Source organism: Eptatretus burgeri, chromosome 13, assembly GCF_056783735.1.
Source record: "Eptatretus burgeri isolate ZD-2024b chromosome 13, Ebu_testis_v1, whole genome shotgun sequence".
Taxonomy (NCBI): Eukaryota; Metazoa; Chordata; class Myxini; order Myxiniformes; family Myxinidae; genus Eptatretus; species Eptatretus burgeri.
In genome coordinates, this window is record NC_140973.1 from 34,094,636 (window position 1) to 34,115,036 (window position 20,401).

At 40.6% G+C, this 20,401-nt stretch overlaps 1 protein-coding gene and 1 long non-coding RNA gene across 10 annotated transcripts in view; one reads left to right on the forward strand and one right to left on the reverse strand.

Annotated features, from left to right (window-relative positions):
• Positions 1-20,401, forward strand: part of LOC147014221 (neuronal cell adhesion molecule-like) — a 395,545-nt gene that overhangs the window by 17,342 nt on the left and 357,802 nt on the right. Inside the window, exon 1 of one of the 9 annotated variants that reach the window (XM_085851992.1) lies at positions 3,253-3,460. The exons of the other annotated variants lie outside the window; for them this stretch is intronic. The gene's annotated coding sequence lies outside the window, so the exon portion shown is untranslated. Of the gene's footprint in view, positions 1-3,252; positions 3,461-20,401 lie in introns of those variants that run through there. 9 annotated transcript variants of the gene reach the window in all.
• LOC147014222 (uncharacterized) lies at positions 1,069-16,673 on the reverse strand. The gene is made up of 3 exons (XR_015050684.1): positions 16,430-16,673; positions 6,406-6,574; positions 1,069-2,250 (listed from the first exon to the last, which is right to left on the reverse strand). It is a non-coding gene; the product is annotated as an uncharacterized LOC147014222 (long non-coding RNA).

Here is a 20,401-nt window from a genome sequence, read left to right on the forward strand (position 1 = left end):
CTGCTCATTTTTGCCATTTTGTTTCCATTAAATGAGATCTCTCGAAACACCTTCTAGTGTCATTCTAATTATCCTCATGCTTAAAAAACAAATGGGGATGGGATTTTGTAATCGGGTCCATCTGTCCATCACACTATCACCTCCTAAACAGTTGTGCAGAAATTTACCAAACTTGGTAGTTATGATCACCACATGTGAAGAAGGTGTGAGAGCACTATCATCTTTGGCCCTGCCCCCCCCTGGGGCTCTGGGGTGGGGTCAAAAAGTCAAATACCCAAAATGTATGAGCACATTTTAAAGTATTTTACATAATTTTTTTATATGCAATCCATATTGGGGGATGCATGAAATATGTAACAATGTTTTGGATTTGAGCCCCCAGTTTATGTCCCTGGGGCTATTATGCACCTCAGGTCACAGGGGTCAAAACAGAATACATACTTATTTAAAAAAAAAACTCAGAATTTGATATTGGGTCATTCCTGGTGGAAATGTTTTCATTATTTCAACTCTGCATGATATTTCAAAAATGTATTGGGCTTGATATGTCCTCGTGGATCAGGCATTACAGGACGGAGGTATGTGCTCCACCGAGTGCCTTTCTAGTTTCATCTCTGCTTTAGGTGGGAGTGTGTAAATTTGCGATCGTGCATCATTGACTTCAATCGAGTTCTGACTTTTTCTCCAGTTTTTTTTTGTAAAGCTGCATTCTTTTTATACTCTTGTTAACCCCTCTTTGTGTGCATTTCCTATTTTACCCATCAATTGGGCAATTACAACTCTTCACTTTCCTTTTTTTGTCATTTCACTTTTCTAAAAGCTCCAACATCAGCTCTATAAATCAATAAATATTTTAGCAATTAAAGGAATTGGTAATTTATGAATAATTTTATTCATTTATTTATTTATTTTTGTATACCATGTCGAGGCTCATGCAAGAGTTAATACATCGAAACATATAACAAGGCAGGAGACGAGAGGGGTGGAAGAGGGAAGCACAAAATAGTGGGGAACAAAGACAATAGGAGATCTGTGGAAGGGAGAGGGATGGGGTGGGGTACATGGGGTAAACAAGATGGACATCACAGGGACCTTCAGGAAGTAAAGCAGGGAATATGAAGGAGGTGGGTTTGGGGTGGATTAATGTGGGTAGTGAATATCAAGATTTTGGATGGGGGAAGAAATAAGATGGTGGTGAACAGAAATTTTGAAGACATGGAGGGAGAACAATTTCCAAACCCTTTAAAAGAATCATCGAACATAATGAAAATAATACGACGTAAGCTAGAACACACATTTTGAAGTAAAAACCCAAAATGAAGAGGCATTCTTTTGGCACAGCATAGCGTGAATACCTTCAACTCAAGAGCATACGAATTAAAATAACAGCCGTTTTCATTTTCACTCCCCATGACGGTTTGCTATCCATGGTGTTCGTCTGGCACTCAGGCAACGAGTCCTTGATTTATTACCCTTGTGGTTTTGAATACAGAGGTGGCTGAACAGTTCACAAGTGATGTGTTTGTTAAAGTGGCAGAGGAAGAAGAAGCTATAAGGATTTTTAGCTATCAAAAAATGCAATCCTGAACTGAATACTCTATGGGATGAGTGGAACATCAATGCATCAGGTAGGGTGGAGAAAAACTAACTGTGGTTGAGCGCAACATTGATGGGAGCTATGACACATTAAAAGAGCAAACCGCACAGGTGGAATTTGCTCACACACCTAGCCATTGTGTCTACACAGAAAGCGTGAGAGAGTGGCCACAAACAATACCCTCATTCTATTTCCTGCCATCCTTCTGAAAGTGAAACTTTCTTTGTTTGCACTTAGAAAGTTGCTTTGTATATACAATGGTGTAAACTTCTCAAATATGTCCATTTAATGTGACATTTGATTTTCTACACTGCTTTCAGTTTCTTATGTTAATGGGTATGCTTACACTATGTTCAGAAAGAACAGTTGATCAAGTTTAAAATGTGAGAATTGCAAGAGTCCCCAGATTCAGCCAATCGCTCCTTCTACTTCACGTCCTGCTATGCAAGCCCATCACCGTCTTGGTGAGGGGGCCTTCTTTCAGGGATATAATCACTTTGAGTGGTCTATATTTCTGGGAAGTCAGAGCTATATAGAAATGGAACACAGGAAACAAATAGCAAAAAAACCAGATAGATCAAGAGTTTAATTGAGGAGAGAGTGCAATGTGTTCATCTGTGGCTGCAAAGGGTGTTGCCAAGAGAAGTAACTCACTGATTGGGAGAGACAAAGAGATAGTTAGTGCCTGTTATCATTCACAAATGGGACACGGCTCAATACATGGCAACTACTCAAGGAGCCAATTGGTTGTTATTGCAATTACCCAGGAAGGTGTGCAGATGAAAGACTACAGAACAGATTGTATAACTGTGGCTGCATTGAGGGCATAAACCAACAATATCAGATGTAATTATTAGAGAGGATGTTTGCAATATTGAGAGGACTCAATGAAGAAAAAGATTTACTTCTCTAATTCAGGGTTACAACACTGTAGCTACCTGATTTATACTGTCGTAATTATGGACTCCCTAACAAGCCATTATTAGCACTATCTGAAAAGCCATGTATTTCCGAACGGTTCGCTTGGCAGTGTCCAACCAACTAGGCATAAAGATAAGATCCAGCCTCTTATAACATTTTTACGACTCTGAAATGAGTTTGCAGCTGATGAGGATGTCATGAGCCTTTGTTTTGTCCCGTCTGAGGAGTGGTGATGCTTCCATGGTGATGGTGTGGAACCTGGTAGGTGGCCAAGCAGCAGGAAGCAGTTAAGACTTTCTTTCTGTCTGCACCTCAAGCTCATTTGCAAAATAATTAAGAGTTCACATCAAGCAAATTGCTTGCATAGTCTGCTACTTGGAGACAATTCTCGACAATGTATGGGTTATCGTTTTAACCCCACTTGGAAAAATCGCATTTCATTCCTCACGAGACCTGATAGAAATCTGCTGATGATTATTTGATGTTTTTTTTGTTTTTTTTTTAAAGGGGTCTGGTCTGTAGCAGTCTCGAGCAGTCTCAACATCATGTCGAGGTTCACTTCAATCTGATGCCTTAATTGTAATGGCGGTCAGGTCATCGTTTGTGTGCAAAATACAAAGATTATTTTCATGTCACCTGACAGATAAAAGAATGTGAAAGATATTTCCAGGTTCTTCACCTTTACACATGCTCAGGCTTGTGCGGTGACACGTGATCATGAAAGCACCGCATCAGGGAGGGAGAGGCTGTCTACAATGCCAGAACATGCACAGGTTTCCTGTTCTTTCCGCCTGTAATTAGGGACAGTGGAACGTCTCGTAAAGCAGAGGTGGCTCATCTGCCACTCAGTCCCTGCCTTGTTATCTTCCAAATATGGTGTCATTACGAAGTGCTGCATGCCTTTATTTTACCCATTGAGGACAAGCAAGATGGACACAAATTGTATGTATCGGAACGTTTTCTTTACAGTTTCGGGTTGTATGTAAGTTTTTGGATAAAAGACTACCCACTTGCTTTTAGGATGTTCTTCCATGCATTGCTGCTTCATAACCCTTATAATGGGCAGCACGTCATTAACTTTAGCAATGATTCGATGATACCATGCATACTTCTTTGCTGTCTCCTGCTTTGTCATTACAGCTTTATTGTTGGTAGAGCATATGTATAATCTTCTTCTTTTCATCTTCCCTTTATAAAGGCGCTGTCACACCTTGACGATTTAGCCAGCAATGGCAACGTATAAAAATGTATGTTAAACGTTGGCGTACGCTGAAATTTTGATGTTTTTTTTAAGTTTTGGTCATATTCATAACGTGTTGGTCGTTTGCTTAACATATTAGTAATGGGCACAGAACGTTTCGTTGTCTTATAGATAACTTATACCAACAAATGCTTAGCCTGTTGTCGGGGTTCACAACCTATGCCCAACGATAGTCTAACTTTGGCATAGCGCGCTGCAAGTATCGCCGACGAACTTTTGGCGTAGCCTGTTAAAAACCTGCCGCACGCCGATTTAAATCATAACTGCCTGAGAATTGAAAGTGTTAACCACGCAGTCACACCTTGACGATTTAGTCAGCGTATGCCGACCTATGAAAAATTTCCCGAACCAAGCTTTTTCACATCGAATACGTTATGGGTAAGTTGTGTATACGTTAAGAGCATGCTGAAAAACGATGAAGTATGCTGTCGTATTTCGTGGTACGTCATGAAATTTCAAGCATGCTGAAAATTTTACGACGTACTCGCCGTATGGCTCACACGTTCCGCTATGCTGGGAATAAGTTGGAGGCACGATATGCGATCGTTAACACACGTCGACACAAGTTCCTTGTAAGTTACTCATAAGTCGAAACATGTCGAGGTAATGTTTAGCGTACCCAAAACTTATTTTCTCCGTCAAGGCACATTTTTTTTTCTCCTTGGCTCCGTGAAGGCACGTGACGAAATATCTGAAGTTGTTGTTGTTGTTGTTGTTGTTGTTGTTTTATTATTATTATTTTTTTTTAGTCTATCACGAATTTTAAAATATATTCGGACATTTGCTTTTAAGTTTCGACGTCGACGTGACAATATCCTCAAACAGAAAATATTCACAGAGGAGGAACTAAGAATAAGACATGAGCAAACTGAAGAGGCAATCGGACGTGACGTAACGGCACGTGACGAAATATCGGAAGTTATTATTGTTGTTTTTTTTTTTTAAACGCTGCCAATATGCCATTATACGGTAGCTGTAAATTAGAAATATGTTCAGTAAGTTCTGTGGTCGTCCGGAAGATACGTCGTCGTCGTCAATCAAATACGTCAATATGCGTTGGAGGTATGTTACACATAGGTTCAAAGCACGTTACTCATAGGTTAGAAATAAGTTTTGGGTACGCTCAGCATTACCTCGACGTGTTTCGACTTATGAGTAACTTACAAGTAACGTGCCTCGACGTGTGTCAACGATCGCATAACATGCCTCGACGTGTGTCAACGATCGCATAACATGCCTCGATGTGTGTCAACGATCGTGTAACGTGCCTACAACACGTTACTCATAGGTTTTAAATAAGTTTCGGGTACGCTAATCATTACCTTGACGTGTTTTGACTTACAAGTAACGTGTGTCAACGATCGCATAACGTGCCTACAACTTATGGCCAGCGTAGCGGAACGTGTGTGTCATACGCTGGCATACGTCGTAAAATTTCAGGAATGCTAAAATTTGAGGACAACTGCAAAGTACAACGATGAAAGCCAGTGTATTACGACGTATGGCACTGTTTTTTAGCGTGCTCTTAACGTATACAAAACTTATCCAGAACGTATTCGACGTGTGCCAGCGTTTTAGACAAATTTTTCGTAGGTCGGCATACGCTGGCTAAATCGTCTAGGTGTGACAGCACCTTTAGGGATGAGGTCCAATGGTACCACTCTCTGCCCTGCCTTAAACACGATGCTCTCCACTTTTCTGTGTTCTCAGCCAACTCTCTCCACTCTCTGACCACCCCCACTCCTCACATAATCTTCCCATCTCAACCATGGTCTACAATTTTCCTCCACCTTGCTTCCTCAACCTATCCGTTCTCTTTGCCATTCTCCCTTCCCCCATTTGCACCAAGTGTCCAGCCCATATCAATCAAGTTTTTACCAATCTCCCTGTCAAGCTCATCTGCACATTAATCTCCTCCCTCGGTTCACCATCCTTCTATTCACAGTCTTCACTCCCGCAATCCTCCTGACCCAGTTGTTGTCAGACCTGCAGCCTCTGTCGTCATCTCTCTGTCAGTGCCACCATCTCCAGGCCATAAATATAGACCAGAATTACACAAGATATCAGAACTTCCCTTTCAATTTCCTTGAGTACAAGAAAAATCCTTTTTTTTTCTTCCATGCAAACCATCAGACATATGTCTATACGGGCTGTTTGTGTGAGAGAAAGACTGATAATGCAATCAGTGATGATTTGATCACATTCTTTACAACAAACTAGTCTTGTAAAGGGCAGGCAGAGATCTGAAGGAGGAAGTAATTGGACTTTGGCCAGGATATGCCAAGCAAAAAGACAAACTATTGTCACTGGAAAGTTGTACACCCTTTTAATATGTGGTCAGGTTTGTCACATTGTTGCAAAACTCTTCAGCCAACATAATTAACTGATCGAGCTTTTAAGGTCATTGTGCTTCGTGCTGTTTTGTATGAATAATGTTACCTTCGACAACACCGTGACATTGAATCACAAATGATAACAGGAATCAGTATTAATATAGCATGACTCAATAATCGGCATAGTTGTGCCTCAACAATGCCACAACCAGACCAATTGTGTACTTGAATGTCGGTCCATCGTGTATTCACCAGACATAATGAGATGGACAGACACAGACATAGATACTTACACATGTAGATGGATGGTGTTGATTGCCATTCCACTTGACGAAATGCCTTCTGGGGTTTGAATTTTTATTGGTTGTGTGGGTTTTCGGTTCATCAATCGGATACTACGGCCATAGCTGGATGACGGTATCTTTCTGGATGCTTCACCCTCCTCGCAGAGTTCTTAGGGATCTGAATCATACATGTATTCAAGGTTATTCATTCAAAACTATTTACTTGAATTTGAATTTGGTGTTGCTCTACCTTCAGCAAGAAGCATAACTCTAACCTTGTCACAAACACGTTGTACAAACTTACTTTGCTCGATGACAGGTGCAAAAGTGCACCATTTATCCTTCAATGCAAGTGCAAAGTCAGCGGTGGATTTTACTCTGATTATGGACCTCAGCTGGTGTTCCAAGAGTGGCTCATTTGGGTTGAAGTCGGGGCTCTGAGTCATTACCAATGCAGGTGTTTGATGTTATCCAGAAACCAAATTGGAGCAGACACAGTGGTGTGGGCAGGTTGTGTTATTTTGTCAATGGACATGTAAGGACCTTCATCGACCGTATCGTAGAGCATTGTCTCAATTGATGTCACAACTCAACTAATTATTTTAAAGGGTTAAATGCTATAGACTTCATGCTATCGTTAACTTTTCGCCGTATAATTTTGTACACATTTTATGGGGCGGCCATTTTTCCCCATGCCGTCCCTCCATACGGAGTACCACCGTACTGCATGATAAAGCACATGTTGCTCTGCATTGTGGCAAAAATACGCACATGCAAGTTAGAAGGTATATTTTAAAGTTGGAGTGCCCTGTTCAAATACTTTTGCAAGCATATTGTTCCATGTGACCCCCACGATAGCACACATCTAATTTGGGATTCACAACACTGTATATTGATTAATCCGGTCAATTTTTCAATGAATGCCAAACGTCTTCGCAAATAAATTTAACACTTTTGGCAAATCTTTTCACGCACTTAAAGCTGCAGGTGATTCCAAAGCAAACTGGGACGCTCAATTTTTATATTATTTTATCCAAATGACTTTTCACCTTCATTCCTAATTGTGTGCTCTCTATGCATCATGTTTCATGAGACCATCCAAGCTTGTGACATTCACATTGCCATTTATTGGAAAGGTTGAACCCATAGCCATCATCTGTTCATGCCCTGGTGCTTTCCATGACAGCAAAAAAGTAATGAGGAGACTCCCATTAGGGTACTTTTAAGGTTAAAAACTTTGATTGAGGATGACAACCCTGTTTATTCTCAAAACAACTTTCACTTATTTTCCAGTTTGTGGGTTTCTTCATTTTTATTGAATGCTAAAGTTTTTGTTCGTCTGTGCAGCTCCAAGCACGTTTGTTTTAGTTTATGGTTCTACAAAAAGCTTCACGGCCTCCAAATAATCTCTCATTTAACAAGTCCAAGATTATTAAGCAGATATTGGCAATACTTGGCTGGCATGTGGCATTTACGAGGGATATTCAAAATGTTCTCGGAACGAGGTACAATAATCCCCCAAAAAGGCAACATTCAACAAATAACTGTTTGCCTGTGTTTTCAAATAGAACAATGCAAATGCAACATACAAATAATATCATGTACGAATAATGCTTCTTCGTCTCAGAGGATGGTGCAGAGGTAGCACATTTGTCTATGAGCTGTATCATGTGGGTTCTGGCCAAAGTCTTTGACAAACGGACTGGCCTGATGTTCGATTGAAGGAATTAGCAACTCAGCCAAGGGTGGGGGCAAACGTCGCCGACTTTTTGTGAATGTCCACTGACTAATGCTTGCAGACAGGAAACCCAGTTAATGTCCATCGAGGGACGGCACTCCCATTGCTACTTCACTCTGCCTGTGGAACACCAGGATGACAGTTTATAGCTGGGCTGAGATTCCAACCCAGGCGAGCCAGCCCAGAGGCGATTGTGTGTATGTTACCAGCCATGTTGTTGTTGTAGTTGTAGCCCATGCTGTAGTTGTAAGTGATAACAACATGGAATGCGACTAATCCAAAACTATTTTTAATCCTGTATTCCTTTGAAAGCATCTTCAAAGAATGTGAAGGTCATACTTCTATCATATTTTAATGTCTCAAGCATATTTTTGTTTCCTCGTATCTCTTGGTAACACATGTAAATGTAATGTGCATTTGCATGAGTAATATTCCTTATTGTAATGTCATAATGCATTCAAATACTGGCTTGCTTGGGAAAAATAAAAATGTAATTGTTCTTCTTGCTGCACATTGTCAACATAATCCTTAATTATTTGATTACTCCATCCTGCTAATTGCAGTCAATTTCCCTTAATCGGGGTATGAGTACGTGCACGCCACATTTATTTGAGATGATCCTTTTTGCAATGCTCAGCTTTTTAAATCCCACGTTGAAATTAATTATTTTGGGAGATGAAGGGAAAGCTGCCAGGAGCTGTCAAGAGGGAAAGGACCAGTGTGAGGAATCTTTGCTCCAAAGGGTCTCTGTTCAAATGAATGTGGTTCACGGGAGAGTACTTCATTAGGTGACCGATGCGGTGCTTACGAAGCCAAGCACGTGGCAAGCTCATGGCAGTCTTGGGTGTCATGGGTTTACAGATTTGCATCTTTGTGCAAAGCCTGCCAAACGTTTCGTGATGTTGCCGATGACATTTTAACTGATATTTGCAAACTAATTATAATCGTTTTGTGACTAAGAATTACATTTGTACTACTGCATTTACTGTATTTATTCTTATGCAACTTGTGACAGCATGGCTAAATAATTTTTCTGGGGGTGCGGCTTCACCGCTGATGCAATGCCCCGTTACCAATAAGCTGGTACTCATTTTGCTGACCTTGGAAGGATGACAGGCTGAGTCAACCCACCTGGTGTTAATTCAATGTGTATATGGGCTTTAGCTCAAGACCCTAAGATCTTAAGCCAGCCACCTTCACCACGAAGCCAACACCAGGCTGGCCAACACTGCATGATGAACCACCTGGTGTATACAGTGTTTGCAATTTTTTTTAATTTTATCACAGATTTAACAAATTGAATTACAAGAAAAATGTACAAATAACGGATTCAACAAAGGAAAGTTTCGAAATATGTGCAAATAATTAAGGAAATATACAAAGATTTTGCAAATATCATGATATATATTTTATATTTTCATTTGCTCAAAAAGCATTTTCCATAAACAGTATATCGAGCCCCCTAACTTGATGAGACAGCACTGCACAGGTCAAGTCGTATAACACCAAAATGCAATATGAACTGTTAGCAACTATATATATATATATATATATATATATATATATATATATATATATATATATATATATATATATATATATATATATATACACACATCTACATCTACATTTAACCTGTTGATTTCAACCTTGTTTATAACAATACAAAACAATTGAATTACAGTGGATTTTTGATGTAAACGATTTTTAACATGTGTTTGCTAAATTTAATCTAATCGTGATCAATGTTGTAGAGAAAATGAAATTGTGAATTTTCAATCCGCACGATGAATTATAATTCCTTTCTGAATAAGAGATTTTTCACTGTTACTCACAAGGGATGTTTGGGTTTCCAATGACATCACCACACAAGGGTCCCGTGAGATGATCATGATGTCATTTGGGCCACGTGACATTGTGGCAAATGCTGCGTGGTCTTTGTTTCAACATTTCTTTGTCTTTACATCCGACAATTTCGATTTTGAATCAATATCATGGAATAGAATGTGTGTGAAGGGGCCAGACGTGATGGCTGAGGGTTGTGAATGTTTTTAGTCTGTTTGCTAATTATGACAAATGTAATTCACGCTTGTACTTGGTGACAGCTTATTTCAGATTCGTGACATCGTTGATGTAATCTTCTGTGCCTTTCAAAAATGTGATTCTAACTACCTGTAACGTTTGCGCATTGTGTGGTGTAACGGAGAGTTAGGAGGGGTGTTCAAAATGTTCTTTGAACAAGGATGTTCCTTTTTCTTTCATTATACAAATATCGATAATTTTTAAGGAAATATGTTTTTTATTGCTAATCATATCGACTCATTTATTGAAAGAAATTAAAGAAAATGAGATGGTGAGTATCTCATTCCAAGAGCATGTCCAACTTGTATTATGGAACGAGAGTATGTAGTGTCATCGTATCAAGATTTGTTTTTTTTTTCTCAACTTGCACGGCCATTTGTAATTAGAGAATTCATGATTGTGGAATCGACCATTCCACATGAGAAAGCTGGTCCACAATCAAAGTGAAACGTTTAAATCTGTCAAACAGTTGGCATTCTTCTTTAAGTATATATATATATATATATATATATATATATATATATATATATATATATATATATATATATATATATATATACACATACATACAAATGAAAAATGAAGACCCTTCGTTTTATTTTTTTGTATTTTTTTTGGTAAACCATTACTCCTTTCAGCCTTAATGATGTTTGGTTGTGAGCATATTGAATGGCTTTGTTAAAATAATGGGGATGCTTTGTGTTGTGAGTAATGGCAATTTGATTGAGTTGCCTTGCATTTAATCAGCAAAGCATCTGCTCCCTGTCTGGATCTTATTTACCGAATCAAGACTTCCACTTTGACAGAATCACGTCATTGCACGTCAGGAATTTCTTTGTTATGACACCGACATTACATAGCATTCTCTTCCGGTTTTGCATCACATTAATTAGTTTTGCAGAATTGCTGTACAGTTTATTCATTCAAAGCACTATAGCATGGCGATGACACTGGGGTTTGTTGATGTATTTTAAACTTTGTGTCGGGCATCAGATTTGATCCGCGTTGTTCCCGAGCTCATTCTCCTCAGGTATACATCAATAATAATTGCTGATGACTTTGCTAATGTAGGAAAATGAATAAATGAAACTGCACTAGTTGGTGATTACGTAGTGAAGCAATGATCATTGTTAAGGTAGACAATGCCAAAAGCATCATGTAGCAGCTCTTGTTAACCTCCACCATCGAAGATCGGAGGTTACTGTTTTCACCCCTTTCTGTTTGTCTGTTTGTTTGTTTGTTTGTTTGTTACTTACGAAACCTAATGATTTCGTAAGTATATTGATCACTTCCGTTTCTGTTTGTTTGTTTGTTTGTTTGTTTGTGTGTTTGTGTGTGTTTGTTACTTATGAAATCTTTCGATTTCGTAAGTATATTGATGACTTCCGTTTGTTTGTTTGTTTGTTTGTTTGTGTGTTTGTTTGTGTGTTTGTTTGTGTGTTTGTTTGTTTTTAGGTACGATAACTCGAGAACGGAAGAAGCTACCAATATCAAATTACACCACGTGATTCAGGAGGGCGATGGCTAGTGCTGATTAGATTTTGGTCAAAATCGTCAAAGGTCAAGGTCACAGTGAGGTCAAACATAATTCCGTAAATTAATGTGGAGAAATGGAGTATTTTTGCTTCGCTCGACGTTACGAGTTCGTTTTAACTTCGATTTTAATTTTATCTTCGGTTTTTGCAATCGCTTAGGACGCTTAAAACTCGGTTGTCGAAATTCTGGTTAAAATCGGATGTTTTGGAGACGTTTTAAGATTGTATAAAAAATATTTCACTCGATGCGTCACGGGTCGTCACGTGATGCAGTGCGCTCGAGCAGACGCGTCGTTGACTCACGTAAAGGTTTTGCGTGTGCGTGCTGACGGTGTTTTCGATAAAGATGGTGTTTAAAAGTCATTTTTTTTATCCCAATAAAGGTTATCGTCGCATGCCTGACTCGCTGAGCCGTCGGATTATGTAAAGATTGTTGGTGGATGGCCGAATATTACGGTTTTGTGACTGATAAAATAATATTGAATAATTGCGTGGAGAAATGGAGATTTTTGCTTCGCTCGACGTTACGAGTTAGTTTTAACTTCGATTTTAATTTTGTCTTCGGTTTTTGCGATCGCTTAGGACGCTTAAAACTCAGTTGTCGAAATTCTGGTAAAAATCAGATGTTTTGGAGACGTTTTAAGATTTGATAAAAAATATTCACTCGCGCGTCACGGGTCGTCACGTGGTGCAGAGCACTTGAGCAGAGGCGGCGTTGACCACGTGAAGGTTTTGCGTGTGCGCGCTGATGGTGTTTTCGATAAAGATGGTGTTTAAAAGTCATTTTTTATCCTAATAAAGGTTATCGTCGCATGCCTGACTCGCTGAGCCGTCGGATTATGTAAAGATTGTTGGTGGATGGCTGAATATTATGGTTTTGTGACTTTGATAAAATAATTGCGTGGAGAAATGGAGATTTTTGCTTCGGTCGACGTTACGATTTTTGATGGTTTGGTACAGAATCATCGTAGAAATTTCTGGTTTGCGTTGCTACCTTCTCTAGAGACAGCTTTTATTAGACAAGGTCAGAGGTCAAGTTGACAATTTCGTAAGTACCAGTCTATGACTGCTTGTTTGTTTGTTTGTAGGCACGATAACTCGAGAACGGAAGAAGCTCCCAATGTCAAATTACACCACGTGATTCAGGAGGGTGATGGCTCGCGCTGATTAGATTTTGGTCAAAATCGGTCAAAGGTCAAGGTCACAGTGAGGTCAAACATAATTCCGTAAATTAATGTGGAGAAATGGAGTATTTTTGCTTCGCTCGACGTTACGAGTTCGTTTTAACTTCAATTTTAATTTTGTCTTCGGTTTTTGCGATCGCTTCGGACGCTTAAAACTCGGTTGTCGAAATTCTGGTAAAAACCGGATGTTTTGGAGATGTTTTAAGATTGTATAAAAAAATATTTCACTCGACGAGTCACGGGTCGTCCCATGATGCAGTGCGCTCAAGCAGACGCGTCGTTGACCCACGTAAAGGTTTTGTGTGTGCGCGTTGATGGTGTTTTCGATAAAGATGGTGTTTAAAAGTCATTTTTTAACCCAATAAAGGTTATCGTCGCATGCCTGACTCGCTAAGCCGTTGGATTATGTAAAGATTGTTGGTGGATGGCCGAATATTACGGTTTTGTGACTGATAAAATAATATAAAATAATTGCGTGGAGAAATGGAGATTTTTGCTTCGGTCGACGTTACGATTTTTGATGGTTTGGTACAGAATCATCGTAGAAACTTCTGGTTTGCGTCGCTACCTTCTCTTGAGACAGCTTCTATTAGACAAGGTCAGAGGTCAAGTTGACGATTTTGTAAGTACCAGCCGATGACTGCTTGTTTGTTTGTGAACAGTATTACGGAAAAACTCCTCGACGGATTTCGACGAAACTTGGTGGGGGGGGGGGGTTAGGTATGGTCCAAGGATCATGCCATTAGATTTTGGACTTGGTCCCCCCCTTAAAAAAAATGTTCGAGAAAAAATGTTTTTTTTTTGCATTTCTACATGTTTTAAGTGATTTCCAACCCCCCCTCCCCCCAAAAAAAATTTAGAGAAATTTTTTTTTGCATTTCTACATGTTTTAAGTGATTTCCACCCCCCCAAAAAAATTGTTGGAGAAAAAAAATTATTTTGCAACTTTTTTTTCAACAAAATTTCGATTTCTTTTTTTTGCATTTCTACATGTTTTAAGTGACTTCCAACCCCCCCCCCCCCCAAAAAAAAAAGTTGGAGAAAAGAACTATAACTCTCAGCACTGTTGACATCATATTTAATGAATAAGATATAAGGTTCACTTGAGTGACCCAGTAGTATTGGCGGCGGAGGTTTTGCACTCTCCCGAGTGCTCCCCTTCTAGTTATTAATTGGATTGCTCAGTTGGACAAACAACAAAGGTCTTACCTTGTGTTGCTTTTCTTGGTTGCTTTATGCATCTTTCTTTGGCTAGAAGAGCATGGGGGTTAATTTATTGAAATCCTAGCCACCTGGGGTAATTGATTAGGTGAGAACTGATTGTTTATTCGCTCCAATTACAGGTGAGAGACGTGATTGGGTCTTGTTATTTATATGTTAAATTTTCTTTGCATTCCACTTGGTGGTACAAGCTTCAAAGGCTCATGGTGCACGTTACGGTGTACACTGTCGCTGATGACTCACCAACAAGTGAAGAAACCGGTCTGGCAGCTGAGGGGGCATGCAGCATTTGGAATCTCATGGTACATGCTGCTCATGAATGTCTGGAGCTGTATAGGAACTTGGATGTGGTTTGAAACAGAAAATGGCTTGTCTTATGTAGCATTTCTTCGTTGCTTTATGCAGTTTTCTTTGGCAGGAAGAGCTGGGGGCTTCATATGTATGTGTATATATATATATATATAAATATATATATATATATATATGTATATGTATATATATATATATATATATATATATGTATATGTATATGTGTGTATATATATATATGTGTATATGTATATGTGTGTATATATATATATATATATATATATATATATATATATATATATATATATATATATATATATATATATATATATATATATATATATATATATATATATATATATATATATATATATATATATATATATATATATATATATTGTTACGTTTGAGGGGGGGTATGCATTCAAAGGGTAATTAGGATGTTTAATTAGGTATGCCATGCTGTTCGAGTTTACCAGGATCTCGATGTAATAAGTAGCAATTCAGTGGTGATAAGTTGTCTAGTAAATGTTCATTTCTTCAAGGGGGAAATGATAATTGTCACGTAATTAGATAGGGACACGGGATAGGGTATGTGTGTCTGCGTAAACCCCTTTTAGTAGTCTCTGGAGGCTGGCCGTGACGTCACAGGACAGGGCTGCGGATGGCTCCGCCCCGTGATCACGATTGGCGGAAGGCGACGGCGGTGGGCCAATAAAACGGCTCGATTGGAAGTGACGAGGACGGGAGGATAAAAAGGTTCTGTTCGGGGTCGAAAAAGAAGAGGAAGAAGATCGGGACAAAAAGATCGTGTTTTATGGGTGTGGAGGCTGTTGCGCGGGAAGCGTACTTGTTTTTGTGCTGATTCGATCGTGTTCTTCATCGTGTCTTGGAGCCTTGCTGAGCCTCGTGCCTCACCTTGGTTGGCTCTGGGGTTCTGCTCACTCGGAGTACGGGGTCGAACGGCGGGCGGACCTGCCTCCCTCTCCTGCTCGCAATTTGGCACCAGAACTGGTTCCCTGGCGGCTGTGAGCGGACTTGGGCCAGGACCAGGAGGTCGACAGCACCACGGTTTCTCCTGCCCCCCCTGACGAGAGCAAGGCCAGCTCGTCCGACGCTGATCCAGGGACAGTTGCGTCCACACCACGGTCCAGCCTGACCACCAGAAGTAGCTACGTTTTGTGTGTGTGTGTGTGTGTGTGTGTGTGTGTGTGTGTGTGTGTGTGTGTGTGTGTGTGTGTGTGTGTGTGTGTGTGTGTGTGTGTACTTGGCGGCTTAGAGGGTTTGAGAATTGTATATTCATTGGAATTGTCTGTGTTTTCCCCACGCCCGATCCCACACCATCCCGTCGAATCGCCCCGGATCCCTTTTCTTGCCGAGTCTTGTTATTTCTGGTTCATAATAAAAACAAATAAACATTATCAACTCAGTGAAAAGTGACTCGTGCCACCTTCCTCGTCCCGTTTGCGGTAGAGCGATTAGAACCGCCATGTTTGGGTTATAAATAAATAAACCGCCTCCATCGTTTCGGCTCATTCTACGTTGGTGGCACTGTTCAAGTCCCGTGGACGTCACAATATATATGTATATGTATATGTGTATATATATATATATATATATATATATATATATATATATATATATATATATATATATATATATATCTGTATATTTATATATGTTTATATATGTATATATATATATATATATATATATATATATATATATATATATATATATATATATATATATATATATATATACAGTGGTGCCCCCAGAATCAGAATTTAATTCGTTTCAAGAGGCTGTTCGGATTCCAAAAAGTTCGGATTCCAAAACTATTTTCCCAATAAGAAATAATGGAAAGTGAATTAATCCGTTCCTGGACACCAAGAAAACCCACTTTCAAGACACTTTCAACTGATATTATGCATGTTTAAGGTAAAATAAGATGAGTAAATGACCTTTTCTGGGTCATGAATCTTTTTCCAAGCCTGGGGGATGAGCGGGAGCGTTGTCGCTTCTTCTATCAGGTCTGGATGCAGCTCCGGCCGATTAGTGGCCATTGGGATCCAAAACGTAAACTGTTCAGCCTGGTGGAGGTATGTAATTAACCATGAAGCACCAAATGGTGTTTTATATCCCAGTACACTCTGGAGACACAAACGTGCCGTTTTCACCGCACGGTTCCACAGGAGAGAATCAAGAGGTGAAGTGATTGGGTGACGCAGCATGACGTCACTTCCATGCTCGCGAAAAAAACGTTGAGTTCGTTAAAGCCGATTCGTCAGAGGGTTCATTGAATGAGTTTGCTTCACGACGGGTTTTCGCGCTTTTATCGCTTCTTTATTTTTCAGAATCCTACACACGGTCGATTGCGGCAGCTCGAACATGGCAGCGAGATCAGACACACGCGTACCACTCTCATGCTCTGCGATAAGTTCTTTCTTCAATTCAATTGTCGATCTCACGGACTTCCTCTTATTCCTATTTGCTACGCTGCTCTTCTTGGGTGCCATGGTGAATTCACAAGCGTGATAATTTAAAAACAAATGCACAAATCAAGGTGAAAACACGAGGTAAAGTAGCGATCGACACACGAGAGATGCTTTCACGAGTACTTCCACCGACGAACTGAATCAACAAGCGCGAAGATGCGGGTCGAACAGGCGGGGGAGACGCACGTGAACAAACATGAACGCCACGTTGTGTTCGGTTTTCGAAAATGTGTTTGGTTTTTAGGGCAAAATTTTCTCGAAAAAATTGTTCAGATTCCAATTTGTTCAAACAATGGGGTGTTCAGATTCTGGGGGCACACCACGGCATATATATATATATATATATATATATATATATATATATATATATATATATATATATATATATATATATATATATTGTTGCGGATTCCGCGCCCGCCGGCGTGCTGACGGCCACGTAACTCGAATCGCGGCACGTCGCCCACCGGACGGACAATCCAGTCGTGACCCTCTCGGACTAACGCCGGGAACCAGTCACGGGTGGACCTTTCGGTCTCACCGCGATCGAGCCAATCAGCCTCCGCGTGGGATAGGGTTGCTCGCCAAATTCGACCTACCTAAGTACCCATGCGGAGGGTAGACCGGGCGATCGCACCTCGCCGCAGGTCGACTTCGGACACGGGCCACTTAAGCGACCCGTTCCGTACTATCAGAATAACCGAGCGGTGTTATCGTCGACCTCGACGGTTCGATTAATTATCGGGCGTACTCAGCCCACTACCAACCCTTTACGTGAAGCAAGATGAGGGTTCAATGGGAGAAATGACGAAGCGAAGCGGGAAACAGTTCAACAATAAAGCACATTTATTCGCGGCACACGGGAAACACACATTCAATTCCACCAAAAGCACACAGAAAAGAAAAACACAATTCCATTTACACAAAAAGCAAATATAAAAGCGAAAACACAATGCAGAGCTAATACCGACTACCGAGCACACGGCAACACTTATACAATTCTACTTCACAGACGGCGCCGACAACACATACCCAAAACCAAGGAAAAGAAATACCCTCAAGGATGAGGCGGGCCTGAGGCCGAGACCGGGTCGCGCCTACCCGTCTGGTGATGAGACGCGGAGCGGCGATGGCGCCCCACTCCGCGGGCCTCGCGGACAGTGTCTGGCAGGGGGTGGGAAAGGGGCCCCCTTGGTCGCACTATCTCAGCGCGGGGGGAAACAGGAGGGGGTTGCTGATGCTCGGGGTATAGAGGATCTTTATTATCCCTGGTGTGCGTCTCCACCTCGGCCAGGTCGCGCTGCCGGCCTTCCTCGGGCGTGCAGCTCCCGGCACCGTCGCGAGCACCCCCTCGTCTGCCTTCGCCGCTGCCGCCTCTCCGCCTCTGGACTCTCCACCCTGGAATCTTCTTTGGGCTCTCCTCGTTCGACTCTCTTCAGCTTCTCCAGCTACTGCAGGCTTCGGGCTCCAGACTTCCACACGGCTCTGACTGACGAACACGGTCCTTTTATCCCCCCGTAGCTTCGCCTTTGACCCCCTCCCTTTGACCTTTCACCTCGCTCCCCATCGGCCCGCGACACAGTGGGCGTGAAGGCGTTTTGATCCACAAATTTGCATATATCGATCGTTCTGGAGGCGGGGCCAAATCGCCCCTCGCTCACCGATTGGACGGCAAAAAGTGGGCGTGTGTCGTTTTTGATCCGTTTTTGAAGCACAAAATCCGTGATTTTGTACACGCTGTTCGACGCGCGCTCTGCACGAATCCAACACCGGTACCCACAGCGGGGCAAGAACGGTGGCGATGCTACGGTTGCGAGGTGTGACGGGAAGGTCGTGGCGGTTGTGGTGAAGCGGCGTTGTGGTTGGTGGTTGATGTTGTGGTTGTGGTGGTAATCATGGCGGTTGGTCCAAAATAAAGATAGTAAAAGAAAAACGGCTATCCTGAAGAGTCGCAGCACCTATAAATGACATGTATTCCCACTAGACAACGGGTTCGGGCCTAACTACACATGTACTTACCGAGATACCTCACCTAAGGGACCTGAATGGTGGTTTGCGAATTTGGTAACCACAACAATATATATATATATATATATATATATATATATATATATATATATATATATATATATATATATATATATATATATATATACACACACACACAGACACATGTGCACATACTATCAGGGTGTGCTTACACAGTGTGTAAGCACACCCTGCTAATATGTGTATATATTTACTTGTGAAATGTGCTTACACATTGTGTAAGCATACAAACAGTGCTTCTCTATTATCTCGGGTCACTCGCCTGCATTTGATTTTTTTTCAATTATTTATTTTCATTTATTTATATTTTCATTTATGGATGTTATCCGTCCATTCTGTGAATTTTTCCAGTATACCGGCTTCGATGTCCATCGGCATGCAAAATTTCAGTTTCTACATCACCCAGAAGGTACCGATCTTGAATATCAGTCAGTGAGTCATTGAGTATTCCTGGTGTTGGCTTAATGGTTAGTGTGGTGGTCATGGGATCTGAAGATCTTGAGTTCAAATCCCACTCGGCTGTTGAATTAATACCAGGTGGGGTTGACTCTGCATGTCATCCTTCCGAGGTTGGCAAAATGAGTGCCAGCTTGCTGGTATCCTATGTTGGAGTGGTGATCTGTCCAGGATTGTGAGCAATAGCCAAGGATACTGCTTCGGCAGCACCAATGCTCTGCACAGAGTATGGTTCCAATGGATGGATGTCAGTGAGTTCGTCAGTCAGTGGTTAGAAAAACCTTTATATACAATAATATATGTATGTGTATGTATATATGAATGTATATATATATATATATATATATATATATATATATATATGTATAGGTATATATATATATATATATATATATATATATATATATATATATATATATATATATATATATATATATATATATATATATAATGTGTCATGCTGCCTGATCGTTGATTTCCACTGGATGGCCATCTGGAAACAGAGAATAATGAAAATTTCTCAAACTGAATTGGACGACGTGGCCCTATGGAGTGGGCTGTACACTCGCCAGATCTGAACTCCCTTGATTATTTCTTCTGGGGTATGCTGAATGCACAGGTTTAGTCAGTGAAAATCAGAAACTAATCATCTGAGGCAATGCATCACGGATGCATGTGCAGAGATTGATGGAAATGCTGCGTTAATGCACCGCGTTCATTGCAATTTTGCACAGCGCATTGAACTGTTCATTTCTCATGAGGGACAACACATTGAACATGTCATGTAATGTCATTGAACATATCATGTACTATAATATAATGTCATTAAACAATTTAAAATGTATATGCGCATGTTTCCAAACTTTATGGCCACCCTGTATACAATTCCATTCCACTTGGCCAATCTTCACCAAACTTTGCATATTTGCTCGG